The sequence below is a fragment of the Leopardus geoffroyi genome, chromosome A1 (assembly GCF_018350155.1).
Source record: "Leopardus geoffroyi isolate Oge1 chromosome A1, O.geoffroyi_Oge1_pat1.0, whole genome shotgun sequence".
Taxonomy (NCBI): domain Eukaryota; kingdom Metazoa; phylum Chordata; class Mammalia; order Carnivora; family Felidae; genus Leopardus; species Leopardus geoffroyi.
Genome location: NC_059326.1, coordinates 99,711,347 through 99,730,026, shown reverse-complemented (window position 1 = coordinate 99,730,026; position 18,680 = coordinate 99,711,347). Strand labels below are relative to the sequence as shown.

Here is an 18,680-nt window from a genome sequence, read left to right as displayed (position 1 = left end):
CGGTGCTTACAGTGCTGTTGTAGTCTTTCAAAGACATGCACAAAATGGGGGAAATTTTCACTTGCCAAACGTGCATTTTTCTAGCTGAGGTCAAACAAGGTAACACTCTCCCTTCCTGTTTCAGTTCTCAGATTGTAAACAAGTGTGTGTGTGTGTGTGTGTGTGTGTGTGTGACCTATTTGGTAACATTTTTTCACATTTTGTTCTGTTTTGTTAGTAATTTTTCTGTTTAAAATGGCCCAAGAATAGTGCTGAAGTGCTGTCTACTGTTCCTAAGCAAAAGAAGGCTGTGATGTGCCTCACAGAAAAAATAATGTGTGTTAGATAAACTTTATTTAGGCTTTAGTTATAAGGCTATTGGCAATGAGTTCAATGTTAATAGATCAATAAAACAGTCCATCTAGAAAAAGGAAGAGGAAAATTGCCCATAAGTACCAGAGGCTGCTCCAGAAAGTGCTAAAGTAATAGCTATAGTATAAATATTCAAGCTATAGAGTAATATCTGAAGTTACGGAAAGTATTGTTAAAATTGTGGATTCATGAGATGTTGACCAGTTGTACTGACACGTTGACAAAAAAGTGACCAGAAGCTCATAGGAACATAACTGTATGTTTCTCTTAGGAACACTAACTTAGTATTTGCTACTTTGTGATTTGTAGACTTTACAGAACATAACCAACTTGAGTACTGAGAATTGACTATAGCTTGCATTTGCTTTTAAAGCTCAGAAATGACAGGTCATTTCTGCTCATATTTCATGGTTCAAAACAAGTCACAGGGCCATTACTGGCTTCAAAGGAGTAAGGAAGAATTATTTTCTTACAGGAAAGAGAAGTGGATATTCGTAAACAATAACACATTTACCAGAAAGGTCTGAAATAGCCACAGTTCCACCAGGCAGGCTGTATTCCTAATGATGGTTAGAATATCTGTGTCCCTATACACTCACTACTGACACTGGTGAGGTGTCAAAAGTAGGTCAAATATCGCCTTTCACCACACAGTGTGAAACTTCCTATAAATGTACTACTAACCAAGGACAAATACTACTCCTCCTTTGAGAGTTTCCTCTGATAAATTGTTTCCCCCATTGTCATTTTTCTTTACCTTGTCATACTGCTTATATATCTGTCATACATGTGGGGAATGTTGGGGAAAGATTATTTCTCTGGTTGGCAAAATTAGATTACCTATATTTGTATTAGTATATTTTACCTAGATGATTGTGTTTTTGAGAAATATTGAGCATTTTTAGGGTCATAGATGAATTTTGGGATGTGTGATGTACATGAGCCTTTGGAAGGTTTCTAGCCCGTTGTCTGTTTAATGTATTAAGATGTATTTTTAAAAATACCCATTTAAAAAACTCTTACTCATAGTAGTAAGTGGTGGCAACACCATTCTTATTTTCAAGGTGAGAACTCAGAATCCGACTTGTCTGTCTGTTCTATAAATTACTGAATGGGATATATTCCTTTGTTGTTACTGTATTCATGTATTTTTTGCAGCTTTTTTTTGCAGTTTTTTTTTTTTCAAGTTTTCCTTTACATGTTTTGAGACAATGTTATTCAATGGGAAGAATTTTAAGCTTTCTCTTCCTGCCTCTCTGGGAGTAGTTCTAACTCACAGAGTTTTCCAAGAAAATCCTTTCTGTGACTATTCAGTCTTCACTTTTTTTTTCCCTTTGGTGAAGTGGCTGACCTTGAAGGATCTGAGTATATTTCTCATGCTCTAGCATTCATGAACTACTATCTCTCTGTAGGATATATGGGTACTTGGCACCTGTGCTATTGTTTTCAGCCTTTGGAGCCTAAGCCAAATTCTAGGTAGAAAGATTACCATTTTATTTTATTAATTTTTTAAATATAATCCACGTGACATACCATATTATATTAGTTTCCTATGTACAGCATAGCAATTCACCATTTATATGCATTGCCAATGATCACCACACTAAGTCTAGTTATGAAAGATTATCATTTTAAACTCCTATTGCCAGGCAACTGGGTGGCTCAGTCGGCCCAGCACTAGACTTCAGCTCAGGTTATGATCTTGCTGTTCGTGAGTTCGAGCCCCGTGTCAGGCTCTCTGCTGACAGCTTGGAGCCTGGAGCCTGCTTTGATTCTGTGTCTCCCTCTCTCTCTGCCCCTCCCACACTGGTGCTCTGTCTCTCTCTTACTCTCTCTGTCTCAAAAATAAATAAATATTTAAAAAAAAACCTATTGCATTAGTTTCTTAAGGATGTACTACATCCTTTTTTTTTTTTTTTTTTTTTTGTAGAATTGTACTTTTAAACTTCAGGATTGGTATAGGCTTTTGTATTCCCTTTAATATTACTTGCCTAGATTGAATTGCAGTAGTTTCCTTTTTTAAATTTTTTTTTCAACGTTTATTTATTTTTGGGACAGAGAGAGACAAAGCATGAACGGGGGAGGGACAGAGAGAGAGGGAGACACAGAATCGGAAACAGGCTCCAGGCTCTGAGCCATCAGCCCAGAGCCCAACGCGGGGCTCGAACTCACGGACCGCGAGATTGTGACCTGGCTGAAGTCGGACACTCAACCGACTGCGCCACCCAGGCGCCCCTAGTTTCCTTTTTTGATAGTGGCTATAACGTATTTCATAAAAAGCATGCCAGAAAAGTGCCAGTATGATTCAAGTGAAATTAAAAACCCAGAGTTTAAGGCCAGCCGAAAGATTATGTTGATAGAGTGAGCTTTAGATTTGTTTAGGTAAAATTCATAACTGTGGTTTGAAAGAGACTGTTGGCAGTAAAACTCATTCCCGAGTCCTGCAATGGAAAAGATTATTTTCCTTACAAAATTAATTGCTCCTTGCCAACGGCTAAATAAATGGGTCTAATGAGAATTTCAAAGTTGTGATTGCTGTCCCATCCCTTTTGTACCAGGAAAAGAACATACAGTAAAACCCTGGATTGCGGGTGACTTGTTCTGCAAGTGTTCTGCAAGACGGCCAACATTTCTAATAAATCTTAACTTGATAAATGCGTGACGTCTTGCAATACAAGCAGTATGTGATGCCAAATGTCACATGATCACAACTGAGCCAACGGTTCTTGAAATTCACTTTGATATATAAGGGCTTTGGATTACAAGTGTTTCCGTAGCAGATCATGCTCGCAAACCAAGGTTTGTTTTACTGTATTTGTATACAACATCCAAACCGCTAGACCGCAGAGTATATTGTAATAGGCCTGTGCACAGGCACTGTCCCTTTCACATTCTGTCTTTCTCTGTTGCTTACCTATATACATATTATATGAAGTAGAAGAAAAACTTCTTGAGATATGTAGAGTTCTCCCCTTTAGGATGCTTTTGACTGATTCGTAGGTCATGAAAAATTACTAGCCACATTAATATTTAAGTTCATAGATGTACATTAGGTGATTAGTAAAGATAAAAGGAACAGTTCTGGATTTTGTAATGGAGCCCGTGGATGGTGTGATTTTATTGGATGGAGATGATGTTAATGGATAATAAGGCAATTTGCTAGTCTACTGGCATCTACCAAATCCTTGTGCATTTTGCTGGCATTCAATAAGCACAAGCTGACTTGTAACTGGACAGCCGAAGATGGTTTTGACGTTATCACTGGTATGTCTGAATGAGCATGGTAGCTTACCCGTATTAGGCAACTTCCTTTTATCTTCTGCTCCCCAGAACAGATGAGTTTCACAAACACAATTCTTAATATATGTAAGCTAAAGTAGATTTGCTTTGGCTGCCAAACCTACATTGATCCTACACATTTCCTCCACTTCCAGCAATCCTAATCATGGTTAATGGCTTCTCATATCCCTGGAGAATGCGGACACAAAAACTCATTCAACCTGAAAATTATTAGCTGGGCACATGGAAGGCAAATTGTGAGCTAGATATTGGGATTTATGGGTTTTTCTTCCTCTGGTATTCATTAGCTTGGCTGGGGAGTGAGAAAAAGCCCTTCTCAGATTCATGCTTAGACAAGAAGAAAGAGGCAGCCTCTGTGAAACAAAACTTGAGGTGAATGACATTTATTATTTTTATGTTCACTACATGGATGAATGAAGAGAGGGTTAAGGACTTTGAAGCATTTTTATTTAAGATCTAATGGAAAGATATTATTCTTTTCACAAGTTTCCTAACTTCATTCTTTTTTTAAAATATTTTTTATTTATTTTTGAGACACACAGAGTGCAAGTGGGGGAGGAGCAGAGAGAGAGGGAGACACAAAATCTGAAGCAGGCTCCAGGCAGGCTCTGAGCTGTCAGCACAGAGCCCAAAGTGGGGCTTGAACTCATGAACCAGGAGATCATGACCTGAGCCAAAGTCAGATGCTTAACAGACTGAGCCACCAAGGTGCCCCTCCTAACTTTATTCTTATACCACACTAGGTTATATATATCTTTAGAAGTACTTTATTCTTATACCACACTGTGTTATGTATCTTTAGAAGTTTCCAGAGGAAATGGCAGTAAGCGTTCTTTTCAAATGCATATTTCCAGGAAGTATCTGACAGCCTAATTAGCATTCAGACAGAATCATATAATTTTTAATTTATAAAAGATCTGTAAAATCACCAGCTGCCCTAATTCCTCATTCAACTGATAAGGAAATTGCTATTTCAAATAACTAGATGATTTGTTCAAGGTCACACAACTAACTTGGAAGGCTTTCTGATTCCTAGTGCTGTGCCTTTATTTTTATAACACCCGCCACTTTTGCAGTTGAGAGTTTTTTCCTTCTGCCACCAGTGTCGTAATTCTTAACACTGAATATCTGCTGAATAGAAGGAGTTTAAGATCTGTGCCCAAACTAGTCCTGTGTTTGAATTTCAGCTTCTGCATTTAGTGCTAATGGCTCCATAGCCGACCAAGTTTCTTATGAATCTCCAGCTCTGATTACCAATCTGTAAAAGAGGGATAATAACACCAAAGTTGGATGGCTGTTATTGTATTAGGCAATACATATGTAATGCCACTGTATATTAATGCTATTTATTGCACATAATAATGCACATAATAAATAATATTTGTTTTCATCTCTATATATATTTTTTGTTATGCCTCAAGCAAGCTATCTCACCAGCAACATGAGTGACAGAGAGCAGAGAAGCTTTTCATTGGCTTTTCCATGAGCTGTATCAGAAAGCCATTGTAAATTCTAATGAAGCAAGTATGGGTGTAGAGCGTAAGACTGAAGAGTCTGACTGACAGAAGAGACATAGATACAAAACAAATTCAAAGAAGGACAATGTTTTGTCACCCAGTGGGTTATGGTCTAGGTGAGCAATCCACTCACCCTGGGTCCTCAGCAATGCAATTGTAAGAGCTAGGGTCTTGTGCACAGAGCTCCGGGCTCATCAGGGAATAAGGATACTACGAAGTTGGACAAGACAGACATGAAGTTTCTCTGGATGGCCCAACATGTAATGAAAGAGAAGGGAAATACTCAAGTACAGAGACCGCATAAGCAAGCCCTTGATGCTTAATCCTAGAACAAAGTCTACTTGTCCTATCAACAACATTATCATTCCGTGTGAGGAGACTGAGAGTTCTGATCTATATACAATCCAGCAAGAATCTTCCCAGGAGCTAAGAAAAGGGTGAACCTCCCCTCCCTTCTCCAGATAGGATCAGCTCCTCCTTGCTCACAGATGACAGAAAGACTCCTGGATAACTCCACTCCAAAGCTACAGAGGCTCTAGATTTGCTCTGTGTGTGTGTGTGTGTGTGTGTGTGTGTGTGTTCATGTGTTGAGACAGGAAGGGACCAGTGAAGAGTGTAGAAGGAAACAATAGTGTTATTTTAAAAATAGAATGGTCTGTATCTTCTATATCTGCTTCAACCATAGTACTTGGCTCTGGTGTTATTAAATTTATATTTTTGCATATATATATGGGGGTGTGTGCATAAATATGTTTAATATATATTTATATATGCATAAAATATGTAGATGTGTATACATACATATAAAATGTATAAAATGCATATGTATAAATATGTATAGAATATATAAAATCCATTTTATACTTAAATAAAATGTAATATATATGCTTCATTGAAACAAAGGCAAAAGAGTTTTTAAGCACTGGGGTGAGCAGTGAAACAGTACTGGAGGACTTTATCAGGATGGTTAAAGTGATTAAGTCATCTGTGATTGCTAATTGGCGCTTATCAAAGTTAGGATCCTATCCTGTCACAGAGCTTGAAGATGGGCTCTATCTTTCTTGATGTCTGCATTTCAAAGGGATGGCCCCCAGGTCCTTAAGAAAGACAGTCCTGAATCCAAAGACACTGGCAAGAAGTTGGGACAAGATTCACATCTCAAAGGACAGAGAAATAATTTATAATTTTAAGTTTTCTAAAATATGTCCTCTAAAAGAATAGAAGTCAGGGGCCTGTAGTCAGGAAGGAACCTATCTAAAATTGAGTCAAACTGAGGGGAACATTAAGGCCATCTATCTATATCTATATCTATATCTATATCTATATCTATCTATATAATATATTATATCATATGTATAGATATCATATATGATATCTATATATATGATACAATTGGTTAACTTCAACATGAGTTGGTTTACTTCAAACAGGAGTAGAATGCAATGAATATTCTAATTTTGTAATAAGCTGTAAACATTTAAATATATTTCTATTATCTTGCTTTCAAAGATTAAGTTTGGCTTATAACTTAAAAAAGAAAAAAAGTGTTAGAGTAATCACACTTGCTTTCAAGGGAAGCACATAGACTTTAGTTGATTAATGGCAGTAAAAGATTCAACTTCTCAGACAGCATTGAATCCTTCCCCTTTCAAGCTCAGGCATTTACAAGCCTCATGCATCAATAATGTTAGACAACACACCATGAGTCATGCAAAAACGACGGAATTAAACACTTTGTTAGGATTTTTTTGCAACCAGAGCTAAAAATAATGCAGGCAGAAAAAAATATTTCCTGGGTAAACAATAACCAGATAATCACAACAAGGAAAAAAATGATTAAAAGTTAACTGAAATAACACCCGATTTAGCAAGAAAAAGAAAACCTGTATTTTAAAATCCTGGTGGGGAAGTTAAAGAGACTGAAACAAATAAGATGGTTTTGTTTTTACATTTTAGTCCAGGTTGTTACGCTCCGATATCTTTTTGTATTTACCATAGTGCCCTCTGTCCCTTCTCGGTATTTGTGAAAAGAAAGAAAAGTGGTAACAAAGAAGGAGAGAGGACGGAAGGATGGGGAACTAAAACAACCTCCACACCAGTGAAGAAGAGAGAAAGAACACATTGTGTTATCGAGTAAACATTATCAGGTTTACAAGCGTGTAAGTAGCATGAAATCAACTACCAAATCTGGACAGGATTTCAAACAGATTTATACAGTAATGCAGAAGATAATTAAGATTTATCTCCTCCAGATACAAGAAGGCTAATTTAGGGATTATGTCCTGTGTGTCTCCTGAGAAACTTTAAGCTCCATTTCAGAGGTGTGGGTTTATAGTCCCACTAGTTAGAAGGCCCCGGATCTTGCCCTGCAAATCAGAAGGTTGGACCCCTAGGGGTGCCTGGGTAGCTCAATCAATAAGCCTCCACTTCAGATCAGGTCAGGAACTTGAGGTTGGTGGGTTGGAGCCCCATGTTGGGCTCTGTGCTGATAGCTCAGAGCCTGGAGCCTGCTTTGGATTCTGTGTCTTCTCCTCTCTCTGCCCATCCCCTGCTTGCACTCTGTCTCTCTGTCTCTCTGACTCTCTCCCCTCTCTCTCCCTCTCAAAAATAAATAAACATTAAAATATTTAAAAAAAGGTTGGGCCTCTAAAATTTACAAGAGGACACTTTAAGCCAAAGTGGTAGGAAACCAGCTACCTCCTTCCTCTTTATTAAGCAAGCAAGCAAACAAACAAACAAAAAAGCACATTGTCCCTGTTTGCTAAGGAGTTGAAAGTGGATCATTTCTTTACCTTTAAAGAAGGGAGAGTGGGAGTGAAGAACGGAGGGAAGTAGAGAGAAGGGATGTGAGAGTAGGACAGGGGTAGGAGGACAGGGAATGGAGAAAGGGTACAAGGGATGAGAAAGCTGAATCATGGCCTGAAGCAAAATGGGCACCTTTCATTACCCCCCTGTATCAGGGGTGTTTTTCAAGAGCAACAGGCTTCTATTTCTTGAATCCTGTGACAAGACAAACTGCAAAGTACCTAGATTCAGGAAAATGTTCCCTGACCCTCTGGTCCAAACCTGCGAGAAGGGACTAGTGTTTATGAATAGGTTGCATGTGATTTTGTCAATTTCCTGTTGGAGCAGATTCTATCTTTCCCGGGCAAGCCCTGGGATCCTTAGTGCCACAGTTTTCTTCGCCACTGCTTTTCCAGCAAAAGCAAGCCCTTTCCTGCCCCATTGCTCTTTCGTTCCTCATTGGCTGCTCATTCCCTTTTTCCACCATCACTGGGCGAATCTTCCATCAAGTGGCCTTAGTTCTAATCTCACATGCAGGATGGCAAAGAAGCAAATGGCTGGAATCTGCCAATGGGACATTCAGAGGGTGCTTGCTGGCCTGCACACCATTAAATGGGTGGCATGGGCCGTGTTGGTCATTTAGTGGTTTGGGATCTCCTAACTGAAATGAGGTGTAAAAGGAATGCCTTTTCTCCATCTGACAGGTGTGAGGCTGGTCACACGTTCAAACTTGATGGTAACAATTGTGGTCATTCTTGTAATTTACTAAACAAAAATTTTTTCCCCTCAAGCACCTCACTGTCTGAGAAGATAAATTTTCAGAACTTGAAAATGTAGTCATCGATGCGTTTGTGATATTATTTCTTGGGTGGTTGTGGAAATCCAAGGAATTGCTTCTGTAAATACTGCAGTAGGACTTTTGGAAATAAGTTCTTGCCTGGTATCAAAACAAAAAATACTTGTCATTTCCTGTATTCTATTTTTCTCCAAGGAACCTGTTTTTGTGCTGTATTTCTTCTAAATGAACTGATCATATTTTAAAAATTGTACATCGAATGCAGATTTACTTTCATTTACCTGCTCAAGATACCATGTTTCATAATTAAATTTTATCTTTATCACTAATAAACTCATCTTCTATTGAAAATGAAATATTCTTTATGAAATATACACACTCTACTTTTAGAAACCCTGTTTCCTTTGTTACCGGGAGAAAGAGATTCTATTCATTTTAATGTCATAACCACCTGTTCCTTGAAATTTCTGTTTGGTAGACTGCCAATGTAATTCACCAATGTGGCTATATATATATATATATATATATATATATATATATATATATATAATTTCACAATCATCCAAACAACTTAAAACCTAGGCCAATTTTTGAAGTACAATAAGTCCCCAAATTGAAGCACAAATGAAGCTTCTCAATCAGTCCCACTGATCTTTTCCTTGACCATTTAGTCAGGTGATTAAAAAAACATTTCTTTACTGTGTACAGTGCCCCTTCAAACAAGCTTTTGACTTTTGAACATGGCCGTCAAGTCTGATTCATTCAGTGCCCATTAAACTCAGTGCCATTTGCTTCTCTTACTGATAAGAGAGCTCTGATTACATATTTCCACCAGAGTTTTCAGAAAGCCGTTTTGCCAGAATCCTGGAGAGGAAGAGTTCAGGTTTCGTGCAATCAGCAATAAGAAATGTTGTCTATTAGCTAGCTAAATTGGAAGGAAATCAGAAATTCTGGGTCTTGTTATGTTTTCTAAAATGGCTACTGCCTGCAGCTGAAATTAAAGAAAACAGAAGCATGTCTGTGAGATGCCGATTTTCAGGAATTTGTTTCAGGAAAACAGAGAGACCTTGTCTCAGAGACGAGAATATCCCTTTTTGACGGGTGACTAACACTGTTCAGCTTTTATGTTAGACCCTGTTGATCAGAATTTACATCTTACTGGTACTTTGGGTATTGATTCTTCTAAGAAAATTGATAAACTAGTAAACTAACAAAGGATGCACATGTACAGGCTGTGTAAATTAATAAAAATTCTCCAAATTAAAAAAAAAAAGAAGTTTTAGGTCAATTATAAAATATATAATCTGGAAAATAGTAATCCTTCCTGTCGTATTCATCCAATTTTGGTGGATTTATCAAGTAATGATTTTTCTCTAGGACACATGACAACAACAATAGAAATCAACTGACAGAATAGAAAAGGCAGTGCATTTCTGCGTTTTATAAAAATCCTCATGCTTAATATTTTCCTTTCTATTCAGACTCCTATTAATCTACTACACATCTAAATTTCTTTACTATTTATATACACGTACACACACACACACACACACCCTTGCACTCACACAAATACCATATATTTAAAGCAAAGTTCTGTCTCAGTCATAATACACAAATATACTTAAGCTAAACTGATAGTAATTCTTGTCCTTCTGTAGCCACACTGAATTTACATAACGTGTGATAAGTAGAAACCCTGCCCAACTTAAATTTCCCATGAACTGCATTAAAGACAGACATGTGGGCAAACTAAACATCTGGTTGTCTGTGCCTTATCTGACATTAAAAAAAAAAAAAAAGAAAGGGGGTGCCTGGGTGGCTGAGTCGGTTAAGCGTGCGACTTCGGCTCAGGTCATGGTCTCACAGCTTGAGAGTTCTAACCCCACGTTGGGCTGTGTGCTGACAGCTCAGAGCCTGGAACCTGCTTTGGATTCTGTGTTGCCCTCTCCTTCTCTGTCTCTCTCTTTAAAAAAAAAAAAAAAAAGAAAAAAAAAAAAAGAAAGAATCAGAGGTTTTGATTTATCTGGTAAAGGTAATTGACATAAAGGAATCCCTTGTTCCCTAAGAATAATTGTTACCTGGTACAGTCACAAACAGAATCCATCAAAAATAGAAATAAAAATGTCATCATGACAAATAGAAAACATTTAATTTAAATTCTATGTGGAAAAATAAAGCAAATTTATTTATTGTGTGTATACCAAAAATTTGTCCTCTTAAATATTTGATAATTACAAATAGAAATAACATATGAACCAATAATTCCACTACTGGGTATTTGCCCAAAGAAAACAAAACACTAATTTGAAAAGATAGATTTCCTATTTTTTTTTTTTAATGGCTCATTAGTGTTTAATTATTTGAACAGGGGAATGAAAAAAAAAGCATGGCAAGACAGGCCTGGCTTTAAGATTTTTTGTATTCAATTCATGCTACTTTCACATCATTTCCAATTAGCTGCTACACATAAGTGACAGCTGTGGAAGCCTGGATATCCATCAACATGAATGAAGGAATCATGTTTGTTTCCAAGGCATTATGTGCTCCAGTGGCAGGACCTGGGTTAACATAAAATTTATTTTCATGCTCGAATGCTTCAAATTTGTGTGTGTGTCCTGAGATAAGAATGTCCACATCAGACTCACTGTGCAATGGGGCTAAGCTGGCTGTGCCTCCCCAGGGAATCACTTGATGCCCAGGGAACCAGCCAATTGTAAACTGCCTATCAGTCAGCCCTTTCTGTTCTGGATAATTCAGATTCCCACGAACATCTCCTCTCACAATACGAACCTCACTGATCTGAGTTTTGAGATAGTCATAACTCTCTTTGCTCCAAAGGTGTCCCGTACAGAGAAGAGGCTGAATCTTTCCTGGCACGAGCAGTTTCTTGAATGTAGGTGGCAACCTGTTACACCAGTGTGGGTTGTAAAGTCTCCTAATACTAACACTGTGGTCCTGTCACTGGGCTCAGCTCAGTCTTGGCAATCACCACCACCTTCTTCCTCTGTGCCCTAGTTTTTAGGATGGACTTTGAGGGTAATTTTGCTGACAAATGTGTAAGACAACACATTACTAATTCCTGTGTTTTACTGTTGACCTTTGCCATGTGACCTTAAGAGAGTATTTTGCAAAAAAAAAAAAAAAAATCCAAAAATTTTACAAATTGTTTTCAAGGTTGCTATGGATCCTTTGATATTCCAGTCATTGTTCCTGGAAACACCTTTCCTTCCACCATTCTTACTGACCCCTTTTCAGTTAACTGGTATAATTTGATTAGATCCTTATCTATGAAGAGTTTTGATATGATTCAAGTCATTCTCCAATACAAATTTTATGCAATCTCTGAAGATATTTGCAGATTTACTGCAGAATTCCTTTCCTTTTTTTCTTTTTAAATTTTTATTGGTTGGTCTTTGCAATACTCGGCTACCTGTGGGACGCTTTTTTTTTTTTTTTCAATTTTTTTTTTTTTTCAACGTTTATTTATTTTTGGGACAGAGAGAGACAGAGCATGAACGGGGGAGGGGCAGAGAGAGAGAGGGAGACACAGAATCGGAAACAGGCTCCAGGCTCTGAGCCATCAGCCCAGAGCCTGACGCGGGGCTCGAACTCACGGACCGCGAGATCGTGACCTGGCTGAAGTCGGACGCTTAACCGACTGCGCCACCCAGGCGCCCCTTTTTTTTTTTTTTTTTTTTTTTAATTTTTTTTTTTTTTCAACGTTTATTTATTTTTGGGACAGAGAGAGACAGAGCATGAACGGGGGAGGGGCAGAGAGAGAGGGAGTGGGACGCTTTCTAACAAAGGACTTGATGAGATGAGGTAAGTTACTCACTAGTGATAAGCCACAGAGGGGTGTTTGAGTGTAGATTAAATATTTAAAAATATTCGGATAATTGGAATGTACTTTCAACATCTGGAGCTTCAGAAACTTGTGGAATAAACACTACATATAATGGGCAATCTTCGAGCTTCAAGAAATCCTCCCAAACATAAAACATACTTTTTCAGGTGATGATAACCAAACACTGGTTATAAAATAGAAATTCTACCAGCAACTGCCAGGTAAGATATATTTGGCCTGCTTGTACCAGTTTTCATCTGCAGCTATAGTTTTAATCAGTTTGTAAAGGATGATAGCTCCCATTAGTACCCCAGGTTCTTTGGAGCTCTGTCTTTAGTTATAAATTGCAATTATTTGGGAAGCCAAAATAGTCCATTTCACAGTGCAGAGGAGCTGGTGATGATTAATTACGGAAGGATTTTCAAAAACTTGTGTACAACATGGACAGTTTCTTTCCATTCACAAAGTTGCCATTAGCTTATGAAATATGTTATATTATAACATTAATTAGTTGACCATGACATAATGATTTCAAAAAGATAACTATAGTTGATCAACCTTAGAAAAACTTCCTGGCAACCAAGGGAAATTGTCTTATTGTAATATAAAAAGAACACCTCTCAGAAACAAATAATTTAAATCTTAGCTATCTTTTAAAAGGCGCTACTGAGTTATATAAGCTTAAGAATTAAATGTTCTGGTGTGCATGGGTGGCTCAGTTGGCTAAGCGTCAGACTTTGACTCATGTCATGATCTCACAGTTCAAGCCCCACGATGGGCTCTGTGCTGACAGCTCACAGTCTGGAGCCTCCGTCAGATTCTGTGTCTCCCTCTCTCTCGCTCTCTGCCCCTCCCCCATTGCACTCTCTCTCTTTCTCTCTCAAAAATAAACCTTAAAGGGGCACCTGGGTGGCGCAGTCGGTTAGGCGTCCGACTTCAGCCAGGTCACGATCTCGCGGTCCGTGAGTTCGAGCCCCGCGTTGGGCTCTGGGCTGATGGCTCAGAGCCTGGAGCCTGTTTCCGATTCTGTGTCTCCCTCTCTCTCTGCCCCTCCCCCGTTCATGCTCTGCCTCTCTCTGTCCCAAAAATAAATAAACGTTGAAAAAAAAAATTTTTTTTTAAAAATAAAAAAAAAGAAACCTTAAAAATTAAAAAATAAATGGTTCTATCTTTCCTAAAACTACCACAGTACTAATGTAATTTTCGAAAAATGACAATTAATATGAGGTTCTTCTTCCAAATGATTTCTCAGTACATTTTCTTAAAAAATGAAAGTTCCTTTTAAGATTTTTAGGTTATAATTATATCAAAAGTGGTGAGAAATCAGAGCTTGTGTGTGACTCACACCCTGAATGAAATGAAATCAAGCATCATAAATTAATTAGAAAGGCTATTACCAGGTCAATCCATGATTGCATGCAGAGAGAGAGACACACATTTCTTTGCCCTTTGCCTACTAACATGCTGAACTCACTTACCTGGCAGCTATTACTTGAAATTTATGATTCTTATCTTGCTTTGTTAAGAAACATATTTTATTTATATCTGTACTCCATTTATAACAACAATTATCAGGAAATGGAATTAGATGTTGATTTTGATGGTGGAGACCAAAATATGAGGGCAAAACTAATGGCCACTGGATTTCCTTCGTATATGTCATTTAATTTTTTTAAGTTTATTTAAGAGAGTACAAGTGGGGGAGGGGCAAAGAGAGAGGTAGAGAGAGAGAATCCCAAGGAGGACTTGCATTATCAGCACAGAGCCCTATGCAGGGCTCGAACTCACAAACCGGGAGATCACGACCTGAGCTGAAGTCGGCTGCTTAACCGACTGAGCTTCCCAGACGCCCCTGTTATTTAATTTCTTAAATGGAAGTGAGAGCTCTGGTTAGTTCCTTGCCTCATACTTAGTTTTTGTTTTTAGCTAGCCAGATCCTGTTTAAAATGCTATATAGTACAGACATAAAATTGTTTATGTAGAAAAAATAAAATAAAAGCTACCTTGTATCAACTTTAGTCATGGCCACAAGAAACTTCTGATCTTCAAGTTTTTCTCAGTCTACATGAGGTCATCCCAGGTAATATTCTCCATCATGTAAGAACTTCAGGGATTCTTGAACTGACCCAGAAATTGTTAGGTTGCTACATTCCATTTTTCTCTTCTGGTTGCCTCAGTGAGTTTAGCTTCATTCACTTTTATTTTTATTTTTTTTTAATTAATGTTTATTTTTGAGAGGGAGAGAGAGAGAGAGAGAGAGAGAGAGAGAGAGAGAGAGAGATGGCAGGGAAGGGGCAGAGAGAGAGAGGGAGACACAGAATCTGAAGCAGGCTCCAGGCTCTAAGCTGTGAATACAGAGCCTGATGTGGGGCTTGAACTCATGAACCACAAGATCATGACCTGAGCCAAAGTTGGATGCCTAACTTATTAAGCCACCCAGGCACCCCAACATTGTGCTTTTTAACAAGGTTGCTTTTATCACCCTCACTAGACTTTGTGCAGGGCCATGTTGTATGAGTTTGTAAAGGTACAGCATAGGGAATGTGGCCAACAGTATAAAAACAGTATTGTGTGGTGACAGATGTGGCTACTCTCCTGGTGAACCTAGTCTAACGCACAGAGTGGTCCAACCACTATACTGTATGCTTGAAACTAATATTGTGTATCAACTATACTTTAATTTTTTCTATTAATTTTTTTAAGTTTATTTATTTATTTTTGAGAAAGAAAGAGAGAGCACAAGCGGAGGAGGAACAGAAAGAGGGGGAGAGAGAAAATCCCAAGCTGGCTTTCCACCATCAGCACAGAGTCCGATGTGTGGCTCGAACTCACCCAGTGTGAGAACATGACCTGAGCTGAGATCAAGAGTCGGACACTTAACCAACCTAGCCACCCAGGCACCCCAACTATACTTTAATTAAAAAAAAAAAAGACCAAAAAACACTGATGAATGCCTAAACACCTGTCAATCTTCGTAACATTCTCTGGGTGGGAACCTGAAGTTAGGAACCCATCAGAGGTCTCCAGTGGGTCACCATCCATAGGCAAATTTCACCTGCACCTGCAAAGCTCGTGATCAGGTACCTTTTCCTGTGCACGGTCAGCCTCATATAAATCTGCAAATTTTTCTCTCCTTGCTTTTGATTCTCCAGTCTTTCAGTCACATGTTTGGGTGGGAGTTTGAGGAAGAGAGGTAGGATAGGTCTTCATTTAGAATGTGGCTGCTTTGGAAGGGCTAACATTTTAAAGGCAAAATTTCTGGAAGTTTTGAGTCCTTTCTAGATCATTTCACTCTATCCCCTGCAGGTTTTGCTAGTTACCTTGACTCCAGCCTCTCAAAGGGACTGCAGCTATCAATCGCTAACTCTTGCATGTAACTTAATCTTCGCCTTGAAGCATCAGAAGAGTTCTATCTATCTCATTGCTTCAGAGGAAGTACATGCCTCTCCATGTTCTAGGTCTACTTCCTTGTTGCTCTCTGTGTAATGCTTTCATAATCATCCCTCCTGTCTTCAGTAACTTCAGTTTCTGTCTTTCCATAGGCTTCTTCCCTTCTGCTTTTCTCATTAACAATGAAACACAAAGTCAGGAGTGCTGGAGTGGCTCAATCCGTTTGGTTTGGACTTTTGATTTCAGCTCAGGTTATGATCCCAGGGTCTTGGAGTCAAGCCTCATGTAGGGCTCTGCACTGAGCATGGAACCTGCTTAAGATTCTCTCTCTCTCTCTCTCTCTCTCTCTCTCTCTCTCCCTCTCTCTCTCTCTCTTTTTCTACAGGGCACCTGGGTGGCTCAGTTGGCTAAGTGTCCGACTTCGGCTCGGGTCATGGTCTCATGGTTCATGGGTTTGAGTCCCACATCAGGCTCTGTGGTGACAGCTCAGAGCCTGGAGGCTGCTTCACATTCTGTGTCTCCCTCTCTCTCTCTCTGCCCCTCCCCAGCTCACACTCTGTTTCTCTCTCTCAAAGAAAAAAAAAAAAGATTCTCTCCCTCTGCCCCTCTCCCCCACTTGGGCTCTCTCTCTAAAAAAAAAAAAAAAAGTCAAACTCTTATACACTTAGTGTTACCCTTTTATTTCTATACTTATTTATTTAAAAATTAATAAGGGCTTATTTAATTGCCACCTTGGTGACAGACACATCTATTAGCACCTTCCTAGCTCTGTCTTTCCCTTCTTGGTTCAGTGTCTGAGGTACCTGATCTAAAACTATTTCATCTGAATTCCTTTATAACACTGTACAATTTAGCTTCATTTCATCACATTGATGATGCTCTCCCCTGTTAGTTCCTACGTATCCTCTAAATAAATTGACTCTTTTTTATTCCTCAGCATTTATTCTTATCTTCATAGAATTTGTCACTACCAAATACCCTTCTGCCTTTTTGTTGGAATACTGTGATTTGTTTATTTTTTTTTTAGTTTTGCTGTTTCTCTATTTTGATTCTCTTTATATGAATATTTCCTCTCTGTTATTTCATCCCCTTGAACCTAAATGTGAACATTCCTCAAGACTCCACCCTGAACTCTTGCTTGTCTTGTTATACTGTTATCACTGTTTAACCACTTTCTGTGACGCCCAAATATGTATCTTCAGATATGATCTCTGACCATAGCTCCAGGTGCAGGCTTGCAGTTGTCTGTCTCAGTCACTCCGTTTCTATTTGTGCCGTTAATTGTATCATCTGAAAACTCCTGCATCTTAGCAGGTCCTGGGCACAGTGAGGTCATACGAACAGATAATAACTTAAGTTTTAATGGCTCTGACGCCCATGTGCATAACCCGGGACAGTAGTGTCCCTCTAGGGTCTCCCATTTGTGTCTGGGTTTGCCTGCACATCCTGCATGTGCCTATCTGTCCTGTCTTACTCTTTTTTTTTTCTTTTTGCCTGGTTCCCTGACAGATGTTCAGTGTCTACTGAGAACTGAAAGGAAGCTGCCGCTGTTAGAGATGCCCTTAGTGAGAACCACTTCCTTGCCAGATGATGCCCTGAGAACCCATCTCTTCCTTACTCGATTCTCTTACTTGCTTTGAGTTCTCTTCATAGCTTTTATTGCTACCAGACATGGTTTTCTTTAGGTGCTTTGTTTTTGTTTTTGTTTTTGTTTTAAGCAGGTTCCATGCTGTCAGTGCAGAGCCCAATTTGGGGCTCAGTCCCACAACAGTGAGATCATGACCTGAGCCAAAATCAAGAGTCAGACACTCAACTGACTGAGTCACCCAGGAACCCCTCTTTAGTTGTTTTTTTTTGTGTGTGTGTGTGTAACTTTTATTAGAAAAGACTATCTTGTTCACTATTCTATACTCAGTGCCAGCAATAGTACCTGACCCTGGAGAGGCTGAATAAACACTTGTTAAATGAAAAATGAATGAATTAGTGAAGAGTTAGGATGCCAACCTAGAATGCCAAGGTGGTGCCATTTTCCCTACTGTTTTAATTGGTTTGGATACACTTTGAATTGGATTCAGACTGAGAATAATGTCTGTTTCAAAACTCTGTATCACATTTACTACCTGGGCATCAAAACAGTGCTTCTGTGGCCCATGCTCTCCACATGGCAGCCAAGGGCCAATCTTGCAAGTAGACTTTCCCAAATACGGCAGTCTCAGGTCTACTATGTGAGCATAAGAAATGAAAGCCAATAAATAAAACCTCAATAAAATTTTTAAGTCTAATTAACATACACTGTTATATTAACTTCAGGTATATAGTATAATGAGTCAACAGGTCTATATGTTTATTAATCCAATGCTCATCAAAATAGGCATACTCTTAATCCCCTTTGTGTATTTCACCCATTCCTCCCACCTACCTCCCTTATGGTAACCACCAGTCTGTTCTCTTTGCTTAAGAATGTGGTTTTATGTTGGTTTCTTTATTTTTTTTTGTTTGTTTTGTTTCTTAAATTCCACATATGAGTGAAACCATATGGTATTTTCCTTTCTCTGACTGGCTTTTTTGCTTAGCATTATACCCTCTAGATCCATCCATGTTATTGAAAATGGCAAGATTTCATTCTTTTTTTTTTTTTTTTGATTTTTAAATGTTTATTTAATTTTGAGAGAGAGAGACAGAGCACAAGTGGGGGAGG

The 18,680-nt window shown here is 38.6% G+C and overlaps 1 pseudogene; it reads right to left on the bottom strand.

Moving 5' to 3' along the window:
* Positions 1-11,082: 11,082 nt before the first annotated feature.
* On the bottom strand, positions 11,083-17,288 carry LOC123578778 (annotated as a pseudogene).
* Positions 17,289-18,680: the final 1,392 nt, after the last annotated feature.